The following is a 24705-nucleotide window of genomic DNA, read 5'->3' on the forward strand; positions in this document are numbered from 1 at the left end:
GTAGGTAAACTCAATCAAGGGTAACACCTAATCCCAAGCCCCTACTTGATCCAATATACATGTTCGTAATAAGTCCTCAAGTGACTGGATGGTTCTCTCAGACTGACCATCGGTCTAGGGATGGTAGGTTGAGCTCATAATCAACTTGGTCCCCTAAGCCTCCTGTAAGGTTTGCCAAAACCGGGATGTAAACCGTGGGTCTTTATCAGAAACTATGCTCGAAGGCACTCCATGTAGCCGTATTATCTCCTTAATGTACAGTTGAGCCAACTTTTCCATGAACATCCTTAAGTTCATTGCCAGGAAATGAGCACTCTTGGTCAATTTATCTACAATAACCCAGATGGTGTCATGCCCCCGAAACGTTCATGGCAAATGGGTCACAAAATCCATGGAGATGCTATCTCATTTCCACACCGGTATTTCCAGAGGCTGTAGGATCCCACCGGGCCTCTGGTGCTCCACCTTTGCCTTCTAATAGGTCAGACAGGCTGATACAAATAGGGTCACACCTTTCTTCATCCCTGCCACCAGAAAGTCTCCTTGAGGTCCTGATACATCTTAGTCATGCTAGGATACAAGCTAAGACGGCTTTTGTGTCCTTCCTCAAGGATCAACTTCTTTACCTCTGCATCATCAGGTACACAGATTCTACCCTGAAATCTCAATATACCATCATTACCCAAGGCAAAGTCTCTAGCCTCATCCGACCCAATTTGTTCTCTAACTCTGCTCAGACTAGCATCCAACAACTGCCTCTCTCTTTTTAAGTCCAAGAAGTCACTAGATATAGTAAGAGTACTACACCTAATGGAATCGGACCCTAACTCCACCTGTAGCATCATGTCCCTGAACTTCTCCAGTAGTTCCACCTCCTTAATCATAAGGTGTGCAGCATGTACAGTCTTCCTACTCGAGGCATCTGCCACTACATTCGCCTTCCTTGGGTGATATAGGAGCTCGAAGTCATAATCCTTCAGGAATTCCATCCATCTTCCTGCCTCATGTTCAGCTCCTTCTGATCAAACAGATACTTGAGACTCTTATGATCGTTGAACACACGGAACTGAGCACCATAAAGATAATACCTCCAGATCTTCAAAGTGAACACTATGGCTGCTAAGTCTAGGTCATGAGTGGGATAGTTTCTCTCATGAACCTTAACTTGTCTTGAGGCATAGGCCACCGCCTTCCTTTCCTGCATTAACACATAGCCAAGTCCGAGATGGGACGCATCACAAAAGACCTCAAAAGGCTTCCCCACATCTGGGATCACTAGTATCGGAGCACTGGTCAATCTCCGCTTCAGCTCTTGAAAGCTCTCTTCACACTTATCCGTCCAAGTGAAGGGTTGATCTTTCCGAGTGAGTTGTGTTAGGGGCGCCACTATCTTGGAGAATCCCTTTATGAATCTCCTATAGTAGCCAGCCAACCCCACAAAGCTCCTGATCTCAGTTGCTAACTTGGGACTTTCCCATTTAATCACTGCATCCACATTTGCTGGATCCACCGCTATCCCCTGAGCGAATATCACATGCTCTAAAAACTGAACCTCGTCCATCCAGAATTCACACTTGGACAACTTCGCATATAGTTGCTTCTCCCTCAAAACACCAAGCACCAACCTCAGGTGTTCTGCATGTTCCTTTTGAGTCTTGGAATAGATAAGTATATCGTCTATAAAGACTACGACGAACTTATCTAGGAATGGACGGAAAATCCTGTTCATGTAGTCCATAAACACCGCTGGAGCATTGGTCACACCAAAAGGCATAACCACATACTCATAGTGGCCATATCTGGACCTGAAGGTCGTCTTCTGTACATCGTCAACCTTCACTAAGATGTAATGGTATCCTGATCACAGATCTATCTTCGAGAATACTGATGACCTATAAAACTGATCCATCAAGTCATCAATTCTCGGGAGAGGGTACTTATTCTTGATGGTCATCTTATTTAACTGCCTGTAGTCTACACATAGACGTGAACTCCCATCCTTCTTCTTCACCAACAACATTGGTCCTCCCCAAGGCGAAGTGCTGGGTCGGATAAACTGCTTCTCCATCAGTTCCTCAATTTGTTTCTTGAGTTCCACCAACTCCGCCGGAGCCATACGGTATGGAGCCATCGACATCGGACCAGTTCTGGGCACTGGGTCAATAGAAAACTTCACCTCTCTATTGGGAGGCAACCCTGGTACCTCGTCCGGGAACACATCCACAAACTCGCGCACCACCGGTATAACTAACGTCCCTTCCTTCTCCTCTACCTCCATACGAGCAAAGATTATGAATCATTGCGCGCCACTCTGAATCTCATTCACCACTCCCTGAGGGAATACCAACTCAGGCTCCTCTGAGTTGGGAAACAACAATCTTTTCTCCCGACAATCTATAAGAATGCGATTGGCAGAGAGCCAATCCATCCCTAAGATTTCCTCCAACTCTTGTAGCGGTAAGCAAATTAGATTCACCTTGTACCTGCGTCCCTCTACCTCCACCGGACACCTAGCACATAAGGACGACGTCCTGACCAAACCCGACGCTGGAGTAGACACCGCATACTCACACTGCAGCTCACACATCGGCAGACCCAAGCGTTCCACACAAGCATTTCACACAAAGGAGTGTGTCGCTCCAGAATCATATAGCACACAACAACTAGCTCCAACGATCACACAACAACCAATAACTAAGTTACATGAGTTTGCTGCCTCCGTCCCTGTCATGGCGTACACTCTGCCCATCACCTGAGGCCTGTTGCCTTTGTCCCTCCGCTGATGCTGGTGGGGAGTCAACATTGGAGGGTGTGTTGCTACCCTTGCAAGGTTAGGGCAGTACTTTCCAAAATGGCCTTTCTTGCCACAGTTGTTGCATCTACGGTAGCCTTCCATGCGTGGGCAGGCACTCCTCAGACGATGTCCCCCACATATGTAGCACTGCACTCGACCCTACTGAGGGAGGAAGACCACTAGACCCCTGAGGCTGATGGTGAGGTTTGTCATATGGTCTCCTCTGCTCATCATAATTATTATTATTATATACACTACAACACCACCATATAATCTCCCCAAGAGACTCGTGGAATTACGTCTACCTCATACCATACTCATGATCTTACGCCAAATCCACATGATATCACAAAACATCATAATCCCATGCCAATGCACAACTAACCCATCAACCCATGATTCAATTCATACCAAATACACCAAAATCTTAGTCTCATTTAATCTCATAAACATGCATGGTCATATAACAACTTCAACAATTACAATTTTCCTTGCACGAGTCTCGCTGAAGCTAGAGGTATTCACTCAAGCGAAAGAAATTCTCCTACTCAAGCGAGCCCTTCTCGCTTGGGTGAGAGCTCGAACAAAGGCACTGTGAGTTTTTTGCGAGTTCTCGCTTAAGCAGGACCTTCTTGCCTGAGCGAGATTACTCTTCGCTCAAATTGAAGCTTCTTGCATGAGCGATAGCTCGAGTAGAGGCAGAAGTGAGTTTCTACTATTCTCACTTACGCGAGAGTTGCTCGCTTGGACGAGAATAACATGTTTCTCACCTGTTCTCACCTACAACAGAGTCGTGAATCCATATCACACAATCGTCAATCTAGTACTTTTCAACACACAATCGTCAATCTAGTACTTTTCAACACACAATCTCAAGTAAGAACTAGAAAAATCACTTTAAAAGCCTTTGATTTCTAGCTTCCCTTGCCTGGATAGATGTAAGCGAAACAAAAACAAGCCCTCAAAGAAGAGCACTACAACACTACTACAACTTACAGCGCTGGAAAATAGAACCAATGGAGGCAAAATTGAAACCATGACACAGAACAACATGAGACCAAAGCTTTGGAACAAAAAAACGAAATTGGAATAAATGTTAGGGATTGACTTACATGGAGGATGAGTATTTAGTGAGCTTGGAGGAGAACGTAGCTCAAGCCCTAGTAGAGCTTCTGTTGCATAAAGGGAGAAAGAAAGTTAAGTTGTTTTGGCTTCAGGAGACAGAATGGAAGGTTGAAAGGTTTCCCAAAAGGAGACTAGTGGCTACTATCCTTGGGCCTTTTTTGTCAACTAGACCCAAAAGTTTAAGTAGAATGAAATAAGCTTTACAATTATCACCTATAATTATAATTATAATAATAATAATAATAATAATAATTATTATTATTATTATTATTATTAACTATAATTATTATTATCTTATAATTACTATTATTATATTATTATTATAACTAAAAAATAATAATAATTCATTATTATTAAATATAATTATTATTATCAACTATAATAATTATATTTATATTATTATTATTATTATTATTATTATCATAACTATTATAATAATAATAATAATAATAATTATTATTATTAATATTATTATTATTATTATTAATATTATTATTATTATTATTAATATTATTATTATAATAATAATAATTATTATTATGATTATGATTATTATTATGATTATTATCGGTGTAAACAAGAGTCTACCAATGTATTCAAATTTTTTAAATATATACATATATTATCATAACTATATTTATTATTATTAATATTGTTATTATGATTATTATTAGTGTAAATAGGACATTACCGTGTCTATATATAATTTTTTTAAAATATATATATATATATATATAGTATTAAATTAGTAGGATATTATTGTTATTATTATTAGCATAAATATGAGTAATATCGTGTCTGTCTATATGCATCTTTTAAATATTATATGATGTTATATTAATATATAATATTATATTAGTAGGTGATGATATTGTAATGTCATTAAATTAATATCTAAAGTAAATTTATAATCACTAAAAATAAAGTGGAATAAATGAAATGGAAAAAAGAAAAAAAATTGTTAATGAACGAAAAAAGAAAATAACTATTAGAATAATTGTATAGAAAACATGTAAAAATAATTTTTAGTCTTTAAAAATTAAATAAATAATTATATTGTAAAGGATAAATTAAAAATAAATAATTGCGGACATAAAAAGAAAAAAGTCATATATAATTATATAATTATATATTATGAACTAAAATTATAATTATTATCAACTTTAACTTTAATTATTATTGTAATAATAATAATAATTATTATTATTACTATTATCATCGACCATAATTATTATTATTATTATTATCATCTATAAATTATTTTAATTATAATAAAAATAATAATAATAATAACTATTATTATTATTAACTATAATTATTATTATTATTATTTTATTCACTATAATTAATATCATCATTTTTATTTTCAAATATAAAAATTATTATTATTATTATCACAATAAAAGTAATAACAATTGTTATTATTATAAATAACTGTAATTATTATAAAATAATATAATTATTAATTTTAATTATTATTATATTGTTATTCTTGTAACTATAATAATGATAATATTAATAATAATAATTATTATTATTCTTATTAAGAACTATAATAATTATTATTATAATTATAATATTAATTATTTTTATTATTAATAATTATTATTATTATTATTATTATTGTTGTTGACCATAATTATTATAATAATTATTATTTATTAATCTACTTATGGTATAGAAAAACAAATACTTAGCATTGTTTATGTAATACCCAATTTAAATAATAACTTTAATTAAATGACATGTCATACATAATAACATAAGAAGCAAAGTCACGGAGTATAACGTCACTCCTTACACATATCGAAGGTACTAAAAATGAAATATTGAGACACACCACGATGCCAATACAAAACAGAGTACGAGGATCGACAATATTCAAAATAATTGCCCGAGAGGCAGACCAATACATGGGCTACAACCCTAAAAGAAACTTGGACAGCGGAATCCAACCCAAAGCTAGGCAACGAAGCCTCCATCACCATAACGACCACCCATAGTTCTCACATCTGCTCACATCAATAAATTAATGATCATCGCAAAAAGAGAAAACCACACACAGCACATATAAACAATAGAAAGGGTAAGCTAGAGTAGAAAACGATTTAGCATACCATTGCATACAATTTTATAGCCAAACATACATACATTCAACCAAGCATGTTCAGACTCGCCAACAAAACACTAAGACTCAAGACACGACTTATCTAGATACATATAATTAGTCGGATTCACCGGATGCTTGCACATGTGGTGGCCTCTACTGCTCTACAGAGCCAATTACCAATGGGTTTCACCCTACCACTCACAAGGTTAGCCTTAAAAGATCTAAGGCTTCAAGCTACTCTCACCACTTGAGTTAGTACGCTCTACGTGAGACTAACTGACTCTTTAGAGTGTCAGGATACAATCCTTGCCTTGAATCCTTACTAAATTATATAATGAGGCACCACCATGAACTTTGTGGAATTACATCCTAAGTGTGAGGCACCACCATGAACTTTGTGGAATTACATCCTAAGTGTGAGGCACCACCATGAGCTCCCACTAATAGGGGTCATGGAATTATGTCCTGACCAATGAGGCACCACCATGCAACCATCGTGGAATTATGTATTGACTAATGAGACACCACCATGAGATCTCACCTAGAGATCTATGAAATTACGCCCTGACCAATGAGGCACCACCACGAAACTATCGTGGAATTACGTCCTAACCATATCAAAATTCATGTTTCTCCAACCAACATAAGTCATCATACATACCAATTTCCATGTAAACATTTATAACCAACCATTCATACATGTTACATGCTAAGATCATGCCAAACTCATCAATCCAGCCCATACAATCAGAGATTTCCCACATATTCATGTACCTCATACTTTAAATAAAGTAAACCATCCAATCATACAACCCATAACAATTATAGTGGAAAATAGTGTGGTCTGCGTTAGGTCTCGCTCAAGTTAGGAGCCCTCGTTGTGGCCAGAGAACTGCTCTCGCTCAAGTTGCAGGCTCTCCCTTAGCCGACACAACGAACAAAGACCTTGAGAGGTTTTACGAACGCTCACTTAGGCGAGGCCATCTCGCCTGAGCGAGATGGTCTTTCGCTTAAAACTCAGCTTTCCCACCTGAGCGAGTGCTCGAGCAAAAACTCCTGGACGAGCAAACACCCAAGCAAGTGAGTACGATAACTCTCAGAGCAGATTCGCGAGTTCGAAACGCTATTACAAATGGAACACGAGGTTACTACGGAAACCCTAACAGTGACCACGAAAACTAGACCAGAGAGGAAGAGCATGAGTTGATTAACAACTTACGTGAGCACAAACGAGGTCAAGCTAACTTGAATCTGAATGAACTCCAAACCCTAGCAGAGCTTTTGATGAGAGAAAAGGAGAGGAATAAGGCACTGATTTTTGCAAGTGAGTGCATAATGGAAATGTTAAGCTACAGGGGCCTTAGCACCCTATGGGCCCGCCTTTAGGCCCATCTGATTGGGATAGGCCCTTAAAAATTAGGGCAGAAATACGTTCCATTTGTATGGTTTTTATGCCATTATCCAATTATTATTTAGTGGAAAATAATATGCTTTCTAATTTTATTAATCTACAAAACTACTACTTATGAAATACCCATACTATCAGACCTAATTTAAAAACTATATTATTAACGACTATAATAACAATAATAATAAAATAATAATAATAATATTAATTATTATTATTATCGACTATAATTATTCTTATCATTATTATTATTAATTATAACAATTATTATATTATTATTACACCTATAATAAAATAATAATAATAATTGTTATCATTATTATTAATAACTATAATTATTATAAGAATATTAGTTATTATTATTTTCAACTATTATAATAATAATAATTATTATTAATTATAATTATTATAATAATAGTTAATAATAATTATTATTATATTATTGTTACAGTTATAATAATAATAATTATTATTATTATTATTATCATTATTATTAATAACTATAATTATTATAAAATATTAATTTTTATTATTTTTAACTATAATAATAATAATTATTATTATTAATTATAATTCTTGTAATAATAGTTATTATTATTTTCAACAATAATTGTTATTATTATTATTCTTATTGTTATCAATAGTGAGTTGAAGAAGCCAAATGTATCAATCAACACCATTTCATCAACTAGCAAGAACATGAAAACAGCAAGCGAGAATAACATGACACTCTTCATCATTCTACACACTTAGATATGCTTTCAATCCATATGTATCAATCAACACAGAGAACAACATTAACTTCCCCTACTTAATGGTCTCTTTGCTACGCGTTTCTTCACTCCCACGGTCTTCTCTTTCACTCTCCATGTTTCTCCTATTTCTCCAACTCTCCTTTTCTCCCTCTCAAAATTGTAATATTTAAAACTAGATTTATCTCCTATTATTCCTAGCCTTTTCTGTTTATTTTAAAAAAATAAAATATATCATTTGGCCATTTTTATTCTCTTAAAATATTCATAATGTGACAGCAACGAAAAATCAAAAAAGAGAAACAGAAAAATAAAAGAACCAAGTGAATCAACCAACCAACTAAAACTGTGATATGATATGATGAAGTGGGTTCATTCCAACTAAAACTGTCATAATATGCACCAATTGATTATGTACACATATCCCCAACCTTAAATATAATATTAAAATTTAAAATAAATAAAACAATAAGTTACATCACTTAAATAATTATTATAAATACAACAATAACTTAAATCACTCAAATAATAATTAAATAAATCAATAATATATTAATCAAGCCATTAACTTTTTCCCATGTATTTCCCTTTAGTCTAATTTTTTCCGGGTCTTACAGAAAGTACATTTCATTTTTTTTTTTTAATTTTTGATGCCTATTACACCTCGGTTGTGGAGAGAACCAAGGCAATAATGCTCAAATATGATCCAGTTCATAATCGAGGCATAAACAACTACCTTTTTACCTTGCCTACATATGCCTCGGGTGCGCCAGTCCACCACCTCATCTATTGCCAGGACATGTTAAAGATCCTAACATGTTTTCAGATGTCGGGTTGACCTGACCCAACCCGATTTTGACGGGTTAGAAATGGGTCAGGCTAAACGGGTCGGGTTGTCGCGTTTTGACATTCCTAGTTGTAATTAAGCTTAATTACTACATTGGTCTCCAATCGAAGAGGACAAAATTGAATTGTTTAAAAAAGAGATGACTAAATTGAATCAAAAATAATAAAGAGACCAAATTGAATATTTTTAAAAATTGCAAGATTAAATTGAACCAAAAAATAATAAAATGAACCAAAGTAACAAATTAAAGGACTAAATCAATAATTAAGCATTAATTATTATATTATATTTTTATTATTATTAATTATTGTAAACATATATTTTTAATTTAAATTATTATATATATAGATATATAAATAAAATAATAATAATAATATATAATTGTTAATGATATATATGTATATACATAAAGTTTGAGAAATAATGCATTCCACCACCACAAACTTTTTAAGCACTATAAAAAGAAAAAAATTACGTAAATGGAGATGATAAAGTTAAATTTTTAAAAACATCCTTTATTTGTGCAGTCTATGAGAGATGAGTTTTTTATGCTATCTCACAAATCATTCTATTCATTTGCTATTAAATAATTAGAAAGGAAAATGAACAAAATTTCCAATCCATCCGCACAAATCAATGGATTTTAACGATTCACTCAAAGAAACACAATGTTAGAGTTTAGAATAAAGAAAAGAATGTCTTTGCAAGAGGAAAATTAAAAGAACGTGAGGGAAAAAGTAAAATAAGACTTATTAAAATTATTTGTTAACTGGGGTTTGAGATAAGTCTACTATATTTCGTTAACGTTTAATAATAAACCTTTGAAACTTAACGAAGGTTAGAAAACCTCAATTAGTTGAATCCATTATTGAGGATATATTAATCTCAGGTAAAAAAGCTTTGTTAAATACAATATTTTTTGTTAGTGAAAGGTGATCTAAATGTTACTTTATATAAGCTTAATTACTTGTTTCCACTTTTATTGGAACGTTTGAATGTCATCCTCGCTTTTAAAAAAGTTTCAATTTCTTAATTTTTGAAAAGAAGTATCAATTGCGTCTTAACTTTTAAAAAATTGTCTCAGTTAGGTTCTTTAAAAAAAGAATTATTGGCAACGTTAACGGCATGTCAAGTGTCAATTTGTGTTTTTTTTTAGTTTTTTAATTTTTTTTAAATATTTTAATATTTTTGTCCAAATTTTTTTATGCCACGTGTCAAGTCTCTTGTGTGACACGTGGCACTCAATGCCACATGGCAACATTGACATGTGTCAATGTCAAATGTTATTGTCTTGATCTGTCTCTTTGATCCAATTTAATCCCCACACATGTCTCTTTCATTCAATTTAGTCTTGTACCACACCTAGCCGGCCTCGTTAAACACGTAAGCACATATCATCCTTCACCGCCATATATATATATATATATATATATATATATATATATATATATATATATATATATATATATATTGGCAAAGGCTGGGGGACTGGTGTACCACACCTAGTCGGTCTAACCAAATAATAATAAACGATCACCATATGCATACGCATGAAGTAGCTGACCTAAGCCGACTCAATCCTAACCGGCCTAAGCCGCTAAGAAGAATAATCAGCCTAAGCCGACAGAAGAATAATAGCGGCCTAAGCCGCTAAAATAGTAGACGGTCTACACCGGTCGCTCTAAGAAACTTAACAAAATCAAAGCACTCCTAAGATTCATCAAGCCCACAATAATCAAACTAAGGGCCTAGGCTAAGGCCTAGGCTCACCTACGGCCCAAACAAGGGCCCAGCCCATGACATGGCCAGACGTAATTAATAATCTATAAATATGCATGGATCCCACGAATTAAAGGTACGCATTCATTACTTTCCTAATCACCAGATTTGACTTTCTGAGAGATTTCGCTGACTTAAGCTTCGGAGTCCCTTCTGCAAGTAACCCCTCCCGGGTCCAAGCCGACCACTTCGAGATACCCATAAGACGATATATATATTAACCGGGAAGAGGCCTATTGAGGAGATGGCGGACCAGCGTAAGGTAATACTTGTGTCTGACATATCTTGTTTGTTCTCTGCAGGAACAAGTCTCAATTTTTTTTCAAATTAGAGTAATACCCTTTCTAAATTGAAATCAAAATTATTATTTATATAAATGTTATACTAATAGTTTTATTAAAAGTTTCTTCTTATCATATTTCATGGTTATATATTATTAATCCATGTTTTATTAATCTATGTTCTTTTTATAAGATTAAAACTAATTAAATATAAATATTTTTACGAAAAAAAATGAGTATTTAAAACTAATATATTATTATTTAAAACTAATATAAATTAATTAATACCATTTATATAAATAATAAATTGGTCTTCTTTTAATTAGGACATAATTTATTATTTGTATAAATGTTATACTAATATTCTATAAATATAAAATGAAGATATTTATGATACAATTTTAATTCTTTAATAAAATAAAAACCATGTTACTTCATTAAATGAATGTTTCAAAATTAATTAAATATTACTTTAAAGAAGAATGTTGCATAGAAAGAAAAGTTTGACTCTTGAACCATCTAATGTAACAGACTTAATATTTTTCTTCTTTTGACAAAGGTACATCAGTTTCAGAGAATTCTTATCACTTTTACACAACATATATGACCTCATTCTAATAATATAAATATGTGCCTCATGCAAAAAGAATAATAAGATATACTAGAAGAAATAGTAAAACAAAACAAGGCAAAGAATGGCTTTGATGAAAGTTACATTGGTAGCAATTGTTTTTGCTTTGATAGCTTATAATGGTAAGGTGTTTGAGTTTTTTTTGTTCACTTGATAAATCATTTCTGTGCCATGTGATGTAGATATTAAACTCTTAATTCATGAGATTTAATGTTTGAATACATAATAAAAATATACACATATAGTTTTATAGTTTACATATTAAAATTTGATACTTAATATGATTTTATATATATTCTAATCAGGACATGTGTTTTTGTAGGATTTGTCTTAGCTAAGGAAGAATGTAATGAGAGTAAAGATTGCAAGGGGAAAATAGATTTATGCAAAGATTCAGCTATTTGTGATAATAAAGTTTGTCGATGCCCGGTGAGCATAGTAGGAAAGCAAGATCAAAAATGTAAAACTGCTGGTGATTGTCCATATTGTCCCCCAGGATTATGTGATAAACAACATTGTGATGTAGCCACCGGTAAATGCTCATGTTTGTGTTAAAGACACCGAGAAATTTATTAATAAGTCTTTAAGAATTTTATCTTATGCTTTTCCTTCATATGCATATCCTAAATCTGGACAAGGATTTGCTCATGTATCAAATACATGCATAGTAGGTAACATTGGCAATATCACAAGGCTAAGTTCCTTAAATCAAAATGTCATCATATTATTATGAAATATTTAATCTAGCACAAATGATGAAAATAATTATTACAATTCCTCATTGTGTCATCATATGCATGCACCGTGTACACATATATTTATTTGGATCACACATGAATCCACATATAAAGGATATTTCCCAAGATATTGATGCCTTCCGAAAAATAATTATTAAGCAAGTCTTATTAGAGACTAGTACCTTTAATATTTACCACTTTTGAGCTCCATCAATTTAGGCTATTTAAGGTATCCAAATTTTGGAGTTCAAAGTGTGTCAAATGTGCAATAAATATCATTCTTTTTTACGAAGACCATCTATGAAACAAAGGGTTTTTTTTTATAGGTTTCAATACTTAATACATAATTATTATTATCCATATGAGTCATCTCATTCATGACTTGAATTTACATATCATAATAAAACATGTAATTCACATCTTTATCGTCATTCAGTTTAATCAAAGCAAACAAATTAGTGAACAATACAATTTAATATTTTCTACACGTAACATAAGCATAAAATATCCAATTAATCGATAAAAGATTAGTAAAACCACATAATGTAAGAAGTCAAAATGATGTCTTTTGTTGAGTAAAAGCATTTTCATTGAGTGAAGATGTCAAATGAAGCACCTATTTGAGTGAAAAAAAATGATACATCTATTAAAAAGTATTTACTTTTTCTCGAGCAAAGGTATATCAAATGATACGTTAACTTAATATAATCAAACAATTTTGTTTTAGTTGGTTTGCTTTCGCTTAGCAAGGCTATCAAACAAAACACTAATCAGAATGGATCAAACAATACTCTCACATAGTAACTCAAATGAAACCTTATGCACTAACACCTAAACCCTTCAAGAAACAAAACTGTCTTTCTTGAACTTCAAACAACATTCTTAGCTCATTTTATAAGATTTTTGCTCCCAACATAAGACAACTAATCTATCCTACTTTTAAGACTTAAAGGGAAAAGAAACCTCAATTTAAAAGAGGGAGAAAACCTTAGTCCAACCAAAAATGATAGACTTCAAACTTAATGGGTCCCTAAAGAGTATTAGTTGTACATTTTGTTAGATAAAAGAGATAGGCTTTGTTAAACCAATTAAAGGAGATGAATTAATTTTAAAACTTGTCTCAGATTTTATAAACTTAGAGTGCAATTTTCTTGAAACTAATTAAAACAAGAGTTATAAGATCAATAAAAGATTATATAGATAATGAAAAAACACAAAAAAAGGTTATGCTTGTTGAAGTTACCAATTATCTTACATCTAGTTCAACTATTCAAAAACAAAAGTTTGTACAAAGAAAATACAAGACTCTAGAGGATATCAACCTCGATATTACATTAAATTTCAAAGAGGATCTTTGTCCTATCCACTCTTGACTCACTCAAGAGAATCTTGGCCTTATTCACTTTTTGACTATCTAAGAAGATGTCTAGCCTTATCAACTCAACCAACAATCCAAAAAACACTATTGACACTCTCAGCAATTTACAAAACAAACACAAACCTAGAAGCAATCTTGTAAAGATAATGAAAAGAAGAAACCATGGGAGAAGAACTTGGAACTTAATTACAACATAACACGACATACCCTAAAAACTAACCATATGAGTAAGTCGAAGAGAAAACACTTGAGAATTCTTTGAAATCTTTTCGAGCACTTTATGATTGCCTTTTGATATCAGAAAACAATTGTAAGAATATCTTTGATTTATTGCAAAAGTTCTTACAGAGATTAAGATTGATACTCTTTTCATAAGGTTTGAAAAATGCAATTTGAAAATAGTTGTTGACATATATAATTAATTACATTAGCTGAAAATCCATTATTCTAATAGAACTTTTAAAAGATATTGATGTCTATCTAAAATAATTGATTATTACATAATTTATTCCATTAGAACGATCCTTATTAATTACAAAAATTGATTAAATTTATTATAAAAAGAATCTAAACAGTTATATAATTGGTTACATAAAAACTTGGAAAGCACTATGTTTTAAGTTTCTTCCTACATAATGGCTAATATTGTTCTTACAACCTCTGAAGAACAATTTAACCCATTATGTAGTAGATTAAAAGTTCTAAAGTTCATTTTTAACTTACTTTAACATTTCAGAAAATGTTTAAATCATTTCACTCCAGTAAATCATGTAAAATCTAGGTAATGTTTGATAATAGCAATAACAACAGTTATAAACGTCGTAAGATAATGTAAGTTGCACCGTTTTAAAAGGCCATTCTTTTCGATGTATTTAATTTTTGTTTGAACAATTATGACGATTTTAACATTCGTAATTTACCTCAGAAAATCGTCACTTTAGATAATGTAATATATGACGGTTGTTGTGGTAGTTTGCTTGAAATTGCCACATTTTTGCTTTGTGATAACCTGAATTGCGGCGGTTTTCAAATCCGCTGCCAGCGTGAATTGTGGTAGTTAAAATCGCTGCATTTGAAGAAAGTAAATGCTAGAATTTATATTGTTTTTTGTAGTGATTTAATTCAATTTTTAAGATTGTGTGATGTACTCTAGAGTTCAAACTAGTACCTTATGTGAAAAACTCAAACTAAAAGCAAGAAAGTTGTAGACTAAGCTTGAATCTTCATCATTATCTTTAAAAAATATGAAAAAACATCTCTTAATGTTGAGGTTTTGTTCAGTATCAACACCTTTACCGTCACCTATAATTTTTGGTCGGACCCTTTGTATAATAGAAGAACTACATGCTTTTACCCTACACAAAAAACCTTCAAATTCCTTGTGGGTAGTTGCAAAATACTAGATGCACATGCAACTATTCTTACTCATATTCTACATGATAATGAGGAATATCAAATGTTGGTGCAAAATATGTTCTCCAATACTATGAACTTTTTTTCTTCTCTAAAAAACTCATTTCAAAGCTCTTATGAGAAGGTGGTCCATTGAGAACGATTATTGTTAGCAAAAAGGATGTCACCACTACATCTTTGAAAGCTAAATATTTTGATGGATACTCAGGCAAAAATACTACAAGATTAAGGAAAGCTCAAGATAAAGATATAGAGTATTTAGGGTGTCAAGTCACTTTAGATAAAGAGGAAGCAGAAGAAGAATGATCAACAAAATCATCTCTCTTCACAAGTGAAATCATTTTTCCACGCACATAATCAATTAAGGTTAAAACATAATTAAATTACGTTTCTACAGTTTTTTCAAAAATAACAATATCTTTTGAATTGAAATTATTTTTTTAAAATCTAAGTATTCTCTAACTATATCTTTTCCTATAAATCATCTTTTTTGCAAAGAATAAAATTTCATTTTCGAATTTATTTGATTTTATTGAAATTAATTAAATTATGTTTCTATAGATTTTCAAAAATAAAAATATCTTTTGAATTGAAATTATTTTTTAATCAAGTATTCTCTGACTATATCTTCTCCTAAAAATCATCTTTTCTACAAAGAATAAAAATTGATTTTCGAATTTATTTGATTTTGTTTTTGAATTAATTGAATTATCTTTTTTTAAGAAAACTCAATTAAAACTCTTTAAACAACCCAATTTGAGAATGAGAAAAAACATAACACACTACTATTGAGAAGCCTGAAAATATTGATTGAGTTTTTTCCTCTCTTATTCAAGTTGGTTACGAGAATTCACTTATGAAATGAGTTTACCACTGAGCATTCTATCTTTATACTCTTACTTTCCATGAGACAATGCTTCATTTTTTTAGTAGTAATTTTCATTGTTTGTTTTGTACAGAGGAGGTGTTTCATCCCTTGTGTGATTCAAGGAAGGTGTTGTCACATCTTGAAAGGGCTCAAGATAAGTGTTAATCAATCTTTAGAAATTTTCTATTGCATGTTTCACTATGTCATTGTGGTTGTAATTGAAATAATCTAAAGATAGTGAATTGGGATTGTCATTCTCACATTGAGGTGACTAGGAACTGGATGCAAGGTTGGCTATACCCAAACTAGTATATATTACTGTGTGAATTTCTTCTTTCCTTTACCTCTTTTTTACACTTCCGGTAACGCACTTAATTAATAATTAAAAAAAGGATATTTTCATAAGTATACATATCAAGACAATTTTTTTAAAAGCATCAATTGAACCCCCCTCTTGATGACATTTGTCTAACAATTATTTGTTCTCTAACTATTGTGAAGAATGTAATATCCCGACCGTATATTACGGATTTAAATAAATAAAATAAAGTAAGAAATTAAAATCTCATTAATTATAAATCTATTTCCCAAAAACGTGGGAAATTTTAAAACTTTTATTTCACCATGACAATAATTGAAATCCAAACGAGTAAATATCCATTATAAAATTAAATTCTGGTGATATAAGAGTTTAAAAATGACTTAAAATCATAAAACATAAATCCATGATGAAATATCCAAAGTCTAGCCCCGCTTCGGCTCTAAGCCTCACCAGATCCACCTGCAACATCATCTGCTCATGTATATCGCGTATACGATCATCGCCACACACAAGCAGATAGGGTGAGCTAACAAAATAAACATATTTACAATACAATTAGATATATTCCACAATCACACCAAAATAATGACTCACCAAAATCAACAACAATGGGGAAATACGTCAAAATCAAGCATGAAAGCAATTCCAAACTCCAACACTTCCATATTCAATTCTCGCACAATGTTACAAAACCCAAACCTCTTTTCTTTCTTTTCATTTTTTTCTTCATTTTTCATTTTTTTTCTGTACCGCACCTAGTTGGCCTAAGCCGAATAATAGTAGGTGTACCGCACCTGGTCGGCCTCAGCCGAATAATAGTAAACATCATGTATATGCTAAAGGTACCCAGACCAAAACCACTAAGAAGCGACGTTGATTTAACAAGCCGAAAACAACTATAGTGGCCTAAGCCGTTAAAGGGTGACCGGCTCAGGCTGACCACTCTATACAAACAACCAAGGACTTAGTAAAAAACATAACACTCCAATACAAGTCACCAGTCTACAACAATCGAACTAAGGGCCTGGGCCTAGCCCAGGCCCACCTACGGCCCAAGCAAAGGCCCAGCCCATGATGTGGCCAGACATAATTAATGATCTATAAATACGCATGGACCCACGAATTAAAGGTATGCATTCATTACTTTCCTTAATCACCTGATTTGACTTTCTAAGAACCTTCGCTGACTTGAGCTTCGGAGTACCTTCTGCAGGTAACCCCTCCCGAGTCCAAGCAGACATATGCCAACCGGGAAGAGGCCTACTGAGGAGATAACGGACTATATGGGTAAGGTGACACTTGTGCCTAACTTATCTTATTTGTTCTCTGTAGGAACAATTGGCACCCACCTTGGGGCACGAGATAGTACATTACTACATGCTTTCTCCAAAGATGGTTTCTACCCGCAGCAGAGCAGGAATTAACAAGCAAGTTGAAGTTGGCCCCTCAAGACCTGCTAACATCACTCCGGATTTGGCCGCCATCCTGGATGGTCAAGCCAAGATGCAACAGGAGCTGACTGACCTGAAGAAGCGCAACGCTGATGAGATGGGAGCACTGCGACAGGAAAACTCTCGCCTAAGGCGAAAGATCGAAGCCGATCCCACTCAAAAGGGAAAGGCCAAGGAAGCATCTGAAGCTGCAGGGTCCCCAGCTTTCCAGCCTACTGAAGAGGAAAGTGAGTATAATTCTACCCCGCACACCTTCACCACCACCCAACAAACTCCCATCCTCTTAGCCCATCCTACTCACTTCCACTCCACCCTCCTAGGGCACACTGCGGCTCCCGCTCTCGCCGCCACCCTCCCCACCACTCATGTCCCCTACAATATGCCCACCACCTTACATACTACTCATATCCCTCCTTACAACCTTCACCATCTCCCTACTACCCACATCCCTCCTCACAACTTCACCTCCACTTTTCCCACCCTTGTCCACCATCCCATACCTCCCCACCCACTCCCATCCCACCAACCTAGACGTCGTCACCCTTTCACCGACTTCATCGCCAACACCCCCCTCCCCACCTAGTGGGAATCCTTCAGACTGGAGCGTTATACTGGTGAAATCGACCTCGATGAACACCTCAAAGTCTACATCACCCACGTCGCCCTTTACACTTCACATGACGCAATCTTTTGCAAAGCCTTTCCCAGCACCCTCAAAGGCCCCGCCCTCGAATGGTTCACCACCCTCCCAACATACTCTATCGACAGCTTTGACACCCTCTCACACATGTTTACCACTCACTTCGCTGGCAGCCGCCTGCACCAAACCACTATAATATCCCTCAGCGTCAAGCAAGAACAAGGCGAGACGCTCCAGGCATTTATCGATCGCTTCAGCAAGGCTGCCCTCCGCACCCCACGCTTGAATCAAGAGATGATACTCTAGTGCATGGCCCTCACCCTTCAATCCGGCCCCTTCGCCAACAACGTCTACCTTCACCCACCTGCCTCTATGCACGAGTTGAAGCTACATGTTGCCGATTACGTCCGTATGGAGGAAATGCAAACCCTCCATACAAAATTTTGCAATGATTACGCACCCTCCACCGCCAACCCCACCCCACAACCCCCCGTCCTGATCCGCGCCCACAAGAACCCCGATAACCCCGCTTCACCAGATACGCTCCCCTAAATGTCCCCAAATCCCGCCTCCTTGATGAGGCTTTACAGGTCGACCTCATCCCACCACCACGAAAGACGACCACTCCCCCCAACGCCGACATGACCAAATAATGCCGCTGTCACCGCAACCATGGACACACTACAGAGGACTGTAAAGCACTCCAGGATAAAATTGAAGAACTTGTGCGTGCTGGCCACTTTCGCCACTTTGTCCGCAGAGAAGACCACTCCTCTTGATCCCATCATCCTCCTCGTCCCGACCACCGATGCCCTCGCCGCGACTCTCGCCACGATAAACGCCCAAACCAACCAACAAACCAAGACCCCCAACGGGCTCGCACCGACGTCACCCCAGCCGACCCTCCCCTACGTGACACTATCAACACCATCTCCGATGGTTTCGCTAGTGGAGGCTCTACCTCTTCTACCAGAAAGTGACACCTTTGCCATATCCAATCCATCAACCACATTACCCATTCCCATCATAGACATCGCATACCTCCCATAACCTTCACGGACGACGACTTCCATGGCCTCGACCACCAAAAAGATGACCCTATGGTCATCACTTTTGAAATAGAGAATTACACAGTCAAAAAAGTCCTCGTCGACCAAGGCAGTTCCGTCGACATCCTTTACTAGGTAACATACCAGAAACTTAAACTCCCAGACACAGCCATGGTCCCATACGATGAACCAATTTATGGCTTTTCTGGAGAAAAAGTTTCCATTCGCGGCCACATTGACCTCCACATCGTCTTCCGTGACGGAGCCCAAACCAAGACCATTCCTATCCGCTTCCTCATCATCGACGCACCCACATCTTGTAATGTCCTCCTCGACCGCCCCTCGCACAACACCCTTGGCACCGTCGTCTCCACCCCTCATCTGGCCAGGAAGTTTCCCTCCCGATCTGGCGACATCCTTACCATCCATTGCGATCAACGCCTTGCACGCGAATGCTACATGGCCATCCTACACCCACAACTCCCTATCCAACAAACCAATCACATCGAGCGGCCACCTAGCTCTGGGATCGCTCTGTCGGGTTACGATCTAGACCTCAGAGTGGGCCGAGATGTTCGCCTCCTGGAGCTCCCAAATGGCCACTTCATCAAACTTGGCACCGGGTTGGAATCTGAAGAGCGTGCCATCATCACACCCATTCTAGTCGGCAACACGAACCTCTTTGCTTGGTCAGCTGCCGACTTACCTGGAGTTGACCCTCAAGTAGCATCTCACAAGTTATCCATCTACAAAGAGGCCCGGTATATCTCCCAGAAAAAATGCAAACTCGGTGAGGAGCGACGCCTAGCGGCCAAGGCTGAGGCTGATAAATTACTGAGCGCGGGGTTCATCGAAGAAGCTCACTGCACCACTTGGCTCTCTAACGTAGTCCTGGTTAAGAAAGCCAACGACAAGTGGCGGATGTGTGTCGACTACATGGATCTTAATAAAGCCTGTCCCAGAGATGTCTACCCCTTACCCAATATTGACCGACTTGTTGACGGCGCGACTGGTAACAAGGTCCTCAGCTTTCTTGACGCATACTCCGGTTACAATCAAATTCCCATGGCCGCATCCGACATGAACAAAACCGCTTTCATCACAGACGACACTAATTACTTTTACAGGGTCATGCCATTTAGCCTTAAAAATGTCGGAGCGACCTACCAACGATTGATGGACAAAGTCTTCAGTCATTTGACGAGCAAATGCGTTGAAGTATACGTTGATGACATGGTCGTCAAATCCCCAAGCCATCACCAGCATGCTCAAGACCTATCAGCAGTCTTCTCCGCATTACGACAGTACAACCTTCGCCTCAATCCCGACAAGTGCGTATTCAGTGTCGACCGCGGTAAATTCCTTGGATTCATGCTAACCCAGCGCGACATAGAAGCCAACCCTGAAAAATGCAATGCGATCATTGAAATGTGAAGCCCCACCAACGTCAAAGAGGTACAACACCTCATAGGTCGCCTCACAACCATTTCCCGCTTCCTTCCTAAACTAGCCGAACAAACCCAACCCATCATACAGCTGCTCAAAAAATCTGCCAAGTTCACGTCGAATGATGATTGTGAACATATACTCCAAAAGCTTAAAACGACCCTCACCTCACCACCTATCCTTCATAAACCGGATACTCATCAACCCTTATTGGTCTATATAACTGCCACCGATCACACCGTCAACGCCGCGCTGGTCCAAGATGTCGGCGACAACCAACATCCTATTTACTTCGTTAGCAGAACCCTGCAAGACCCCGAAAGTAGATACCAGATGGTGGAAAAATTGGCCTTATCCCTAGAACATGCAGCCCGTCGCCTACGCCCAAACTTCCAAAATCATAACATAATCGTCAAAACTGACTACCCAATTCAAAAAATATTGCAGAAGCCAGACCTTGCAGGATGAATGTCATCCTTGGCCGTTGAGTTATCCGAATTCAATATCTGCTACGAACCTCACGGCCCCATCAAAGCTCAATGCCTTCTAGACTTTGTCAATGATCTCCAACAAGCCTCTGAAGCAGACCAATGGACACTTTATGTTGATGGTTCATCCAACCCGAAGGGAGCAGGCGCTGTCATCTTACTAGAAGGCCCCAATGACATCCTCATCGAAAAATCCTTACACTTCGCCTTCAAGACCTCTAACAACCAAGCTGAATACGAAGCCATCCTCGCTGACTTATCCCTGGCCCGCGAGGTGGGTATCAAGTTGCTAACATGCAAAACCGACTCCAAGCTCACTGTAGGCCATTTAAATGACAAATTCCAGATCAAAGACTCTACCCTCCTACAATATTACCATCTAGTCCGGAAAGTCGTCCAGTTTGCCTTCGAACAAGTCCGCATACAACACATTCCCAAATCCGAAAACGTCAGAGGCGACATACTATCCAAACTGGCTAGCACCAAGTTAAAGAGCCGACACCGATCCCTATTAAAGCAAACACTGCCCGCCCCTTCTATCACAAATACTTGCCATAACCTAACCCAAGACCAAGCCAACAATTGGACAACCCCTTACATCCACTACCTCAAAATCGGTAACCGTCCACCTAACACCGATAAAGTTTGGATAACTAAAGCCGCTAGGTATAGGATGATAGGCGACGAACTTTACAAATGCGACCTCAAATGCGTTACGGCAGAACAAGCTCAATACATAATTAAAGAATTACATGAGGGCATATGCGGCTACCATTCCGGCGCGTGCACCATGACTACCCGAATCCTTCGCGCCGGTTACTTCTGGCCAACCATGGAGGCCGACTACCAAGACTTCGTCAAGAAATGCATACCGTGCCAAAAGCATGGCAACCTCATTCACAAGAAATAAGAACAACTTCATTCTATACTATCCTCGTGGCCCTTCGCAAAGTGGGAATGGACACCCTTCTCCCCTGGCAAAGGCCAAGTAAAATTCCTGATAATAGCCATCGACTACTTCACCAAGTGGATAGAAGCCAAACAGCTTGCCACCATTACAGCCCAACAAGTACAACAATTCGTTTGGAAGGATATCATATGCCGATATGGTGTCCCACAGACCATCATCACCGACAACGGCCGGCAGTTTATAAACAAAGAACTCGCTAAGTTTTACAACGGTCTGGGCATCAAACACGTAACCAGCTCTATTGAACACCCACAGACCAACGGACAGGCCGAGGCGACAAACAAGGTCATACTAGTGGAGCTACGCAAGCGGTTAGATAACGCCAAAGGCAGATGGCCAGAAGAACTAGTAGAAGTGTTGTGGGCCTACAAGTGCACCTCTCAATTAGCAACAAACAAGTCTCCGTTCAGCCTAGTATACGGCACATACGCCATGATACCCGTGGAAATTGGTGAACCATCCCTGTGCCGAGAACTATATGACTCGGCCCACAATCATCAAAACATGGCCACCCACCTTTACCTCCTACCCGAGCTAAGAGAAAAAGCTCAAATACGCAACTTAGTTGGCAAACGAAGAGCCGCCAGGAAATATAACGCCAAATTATGCCCAAGATCGTTCGTAAAAGGAGACTTAGTTTGGAGAATGGCCAGCAGTGCAAGAAAGAAGGATGGCAAGTTCTCCGCAAATTGGGACGGCCCATACCGAATACTTGAAGACGCAGGGGGAGGAGCATATCGACTAGAACAGTTGTTTGGGGAAGAAATACCTAATACATGGAATGTATCCCATCTAAAGTTTTACTTTAGTTAAGGACATATTTTGTACCAAACACTTGTAACCTTGGGTGTACTCCTTTTCCTCACCTGGTCTTTTTTTCCTAAGGAGGGTTTTGGCCGGGGAGGTTTTAACGAGGCACCCCAGATTTAATGAATAAACAAAGGGTTCCCAACTTCACGACTATTCTCCACTTCACTTCTCGCATTCCTTTTAAGTTTCCCACCTTTACCACAAGTAAGCGGCCTGGGTCGAATACCCTTAACTCTATGTTAATTCATTTTAAGTTCCCCACCCTTACCATAAGTATGCAGTCTGGGTCGAACACCCTTAACTTGATGATAATTCGTTACCCATACTTACCACAAGTAAACGGTCAGGGTCGAATACCCTCAATAAATAATCGAACTCGTTAAACATCACATACACCCACTCACAATTATACCATATTGCTAACGCACCACTATCACACAAGTTATCGACATCCAATAAACAACATAGCATACACAAAAACATTTATCATATTAAAAGCAAAGTAAAATAGTGCACGGATTATTACAGACGTAGTACTCATGACCAGTTTCAAATCATAAAAAATAAAAGTCCTACGCCACCTTGTTATCATCACCCTCGACGGCAGCTTCCGCATCCTTTTCCTGGCCCGCTGCTTCCTTCTCGACCTCCTCCTCTGGGTTGCTCTCGGCCTCATTAACAAGCTGGCCATTCACCATGTCCTTATTAACATAAAATCTAGTATCAGCTGCATCAACATCCTAACAAAAGAAGGTCGCCTACCTCAAGCCCTTCTGGAACCCATTAATGTGCTCTTGGATAATACAGTCATTCAAGTCATCAAGCTCCACTTCTAGACCTTCATATTTCTCCTTCAGCTCATCATAATCTGCCTCCAGGTCCGCTATCCTTCCATTAAGTTTACTCTCCGAATCTAGAAAACGAACCTTCCAGGTTCCCAACCTTTTCCTCTCTTCCTCCCAACCTTCCCTCTCCTTCTTCCATGTAGTCCTCTCCTTCACAAACTTGTCAACCTTCTCCTGCAACTCCTCCACCTTTTCCCGATTCCCCTCCTTTACCTCCCGGCGATACAACGAGCCCACCCGGCGACTCAAAATTAACGCCTTGCTCCCAAACTCCACCATCGTCCTCACTAGATGATCCGGCTCCATACTCTCTATAGAATTAATCACTATCTCTGGTAGATTGATATCAATGTCCTTCCTAACGGACGTTTCCCGCAACTCTATTAAATCGGCTTCTGGTCCTTTGGCCCCACTCGATGACCCCTGTCCAAGCAAAGTCGCCCTCACCTTCTTCACGTCCTTACCCTTACCGGGTCTAGCCGGTAAATCAGCCTTTCTTTTAGTGTCGCCATGTACATTCACCTCAACCAGCGACTCTTGTAAATTTGGAACCTCAGTGTT

Source organism: Vigna unguiculata, chromosome 11, assembly GCF_004118075.2.
Source record: "Vigna unguiculata cultivar IT97K-499-35 chromosome 11, ASM411807v1, whole genome shotgun sequence".
Taxonomy (NCBI): Eukaryota; Viridiplantae; Streptophyta; class Magnoliopsida; order Fabales; family Fabaceae; genus Vigna; species Vigna unguiculata.